Source organism: Camellia sinensis, chromosome 7 (genome assembly GCF_055761805.1).
Source record: "Camellia sinensis isolate YWXY chromosome 7, ASM5576180v1, whole genome shotgun sequence".
Lineage (NCBI taxonomy): Eukaryota > Viridiplantae > Streptophyta > Magnoliopsida > Ericales > Theaceae > Camellia > Camellia sinensis.
Window position 1 is genome coordinate 132,757,402 of NC_138967.1, and position 3,277 is coordinate 132,760,678.

The 3,277-nt window shown below is 30.5% G+C and overlaps 1 long non-coding RNA gene across 2 annotated transcripts; it reads right to left on the minus strand.

Moving 5' to 3' along the window:
• Positions 1–423: 423 nt before the first annotated feature.
• LOC145794782 (uncharacterized) lies at positions 424–2,966 on the minus strand. Of its 2 annotated transcripts, none has more exons than XR_014334731.1 (2): positions 2,834–2,966; positions 424–886 (listed from the first exon to the last, which is right to left on the minus strand). It is a non-coding gene; the product is annotated as an uncharacterized LOC145794782 (long non-coding RNA). The 2 variants fall into 2 exon arrangements; XR_014334732.1 differs by having other exon boundaries at positions 2,830–2,966.
• Between the last annotated feature and the right edge of the window lie 311 nt (positions 2,967–3,277).

The window sequence follows — 3,277 nt, forward strand, 5'->3', positions numbered from 1 at the left end:
ATTGGCAAAAATGAGACTTTTGGAAATGCAATATCCGTTGGCAAAAGTAGACTTTCAGCGACATATAGTTGCGTTGATAAAACATTTAGGGCTTGTTTGCTTTGTATCTCAAGATACAATTTTTGAGAAAAATTTTCAAAATTTTGTTTGGTTTAAATTTTTTGAAATTTTTTTCCAAAATGACTTTCTCCCTCCTACACATCAATCAATCACTTTTTCTCTCTCCTCTCTTATTCTCAATCCCCATTTTTTTTTTTTTTTGAAATTTTATCTCAAAACACAAACCAAACACACCCTTAATTTAAAAAAAAAAAGTAATAATAATAATTTGGTATTTGGAATGACAAAAACTACCATCACAAATAATAAATTACTTTTCAATATCCACACGCATCAATTCAACAATTCACATACATCAATTCATTAACATCGAAATATATATATTTCTATTAATAATAACAACAATAGTCTACACGTGTTCTTACAATTCAAAATTTAACTTTATACACAACAATACTTAAAAGTGAAACTAAGTACAAAAAATAACAAAACTAAAGTCAATCCCAATTTGAACAATATCCAGGTGAATATGCAAGTGAATAAGCCTACTACTCATATCCAATCAACACTTGCGCAAGATCATAATATCCATCTTCAACAACCTACATTTAAGAAGGCAAAAAATATGCAAGTTTAGATTATTAATATTGTCAGTAATGAAAATTTAAACTTACATTATGAGTTTAAGTAGGATGATATTAATCACGTCCAAACTTAGGTCAGGCCTTGGACTTATCGGTCATGGATCTAGAAAATTCCACCTCATGGCTTTAAAGAAAGAGAGTTTTGTGAGTTCCCACAGGTGCAAGGATGTAACAGTCCAAGCCTTCAAGGAAAATAATACACAACAATATCAATGAACATATAAAATCAACTGTGCAGGCAAAAAGAAAAAGAAATAGAAAACAATTCTGACTACCTAGAAGTGGTTTAAGATAACAGACCCATACCTTAAAGCTGATGGTCAGATTTAAATTTGACTATGAAACAAAATTTTGTTAATAAAAACCATTTTGAGACTACATTGTTGAGCAAATATTTTACTCTTTTTAGTAAATGACTTCAAAAATTAATATTTCAAGTTCTAGGATAATAAACAAAACATGTTGGCATTGTGAACAATAACTCATAAAGAATTTTGTATGAAAGAAATTGTTGGTTTTTATTTTTTATTTTTATTATTATTATAATACATAGCAGAAAAATAGTTGCCACTAATATAGTCATACGGTAAAAGAAACAAGAATTACAGGTTAATATCAATATGGAAATGCTAAAACATCTGAGCATGTTAGTTCCTACTCGGTTTCTTGATATCAACAGTCCTCACCCATTTTGTCACAATTTCAATGGTTAGATAAGGAAACAAAATTGTGCAAATGGCATTGCCATAATTCATCCCTCTCTTACTGTTGAAATGCCTAGTAAAGACAGATTGTTCTTGTGAATCAAGTGCTACTTGGTAGCTTCTCCTTTCTAGTTTGATAGTTCATTGATACATTTTATGCATATTATCAGAAGAATAGTGTACCTAATATTGATGGAGTCCACCTATGGACACAACCTTATTTTTCACTCCCTAGTCATAATCATGGTGGGCTTGACACCATCACACCATCATTGTAAGTAGGGAGTAAAAATGCAAATAAGAAATTTCCCAAACAATCAAGACCTAGAGAAATCAATAATGGGAACCAAATTGAATTACAAGGTGACCATCACTCAAGGTCAACCAATTCATAGACAAATTGGTGCTTCCATCTTGGTGAATAACCTAGAGAATGGTTTATTAGATGGCATTAAACAATATCTTAGCAGTTGTACCAGAGAATTGAGGGTTGCTTCGTTTATAACAGATCGATGCTCATGGTTTTGATAGCCTAGGGAATAGTTTATTTTTTGAGGGGCGGAGAGGATGCAACTCCCATTTTAAATTCAATGCAGTAATTATTTCATTTGATGAAAAATCTTTATCAGAATGGTTCATGGATATAGCGTCTTTCCAGAAGGTATAACAAATTTAAAAAAAATATCTATATATATATATGTATATGTTTGTTTTGATTGTGTAGTTATTGTCAATTACACTAGTTTTCCAAGGGGATTATCATATTCGAAGTTATAGACATTTTAGTGAGTTTATATCATTATTGGGGATGGGATTTGTTTCATTTCATGGAATTGACCACATCATTGAATCCAAAGGGTGCATTTCAAAATTTAGGAAGCACACAATGTACATTCTAAAATAATCAGACAAGGATTTGAAACAAAAACAGAAGGCAGAGCAGCAGACAACAAAACATATACTCAATCAGAATGTTATTGGCCTTGTTATCATGTTGAACAATTTCTGACAATAACTTATTCCTATCATAGCTTATTTAGGTAATTTCCAAGTGTAGCAATAGATTCCTAAATATTAATATATATATTTTTTTTGAAGACATTTAATTGAATCCTACATGCATTCAAACAATTAAGAACTTTAACCAAACGTGCAAAAGAGGTGAATTTTAATATGAAAGAGATGTTATTTCAATTATTTCTACTGCCAAAGTTAATTTTAGATCTCCAGATTAATTGACAAATATATATATATATATATATAAGGTTCTAGGAACCCTTGACAAGAAAATAAATAACTGAAAATCGAAGGAAATACAAAACAGATAGAGAACCAAAGATTCAGTTAAGAAATTGAGAGAGAGAAGCAGAGGGAGGAGAGAGAGAGAGAGAGAGAAGAAGCAGAGAATAGAGGGGACGAACCTACCGAGCAAGAATGAAGCAGCAATGGTGTAGCATAGCAACGACAAATGTCTGTGTGGGCGTGCGATTGTGAGAGGTAAAGAACTCCTAATCGTAAGAGAACGGCTGTGCTTTGGAAGCAACAATGCTAGGTGTCCAAAAAAATCATGGTTCGAATGGTTCGAAACATTCAAAATAATGTTGTTTTAATAAAATGACGTCGTTTTAACATATTCGAGTTATTTGAGTCACAAAAATTCAAACCACCAAACATTTTCCTTTGGAAGTGAAGTTTAAAAATTGAGGTCCTTGTTTGGTCTTGAGTTCTGTTTTTTAGTTTTTATTTTTAAATTTTTTAAAATTATCTTTTGTAAAATTATACAAAATTAATAAATATTTTTATTTTTAAATTTTTTTAACGAAACTAAGTTTTAGTCTTTAAAAAAAAGAATCTGAAACAAATTTTAGA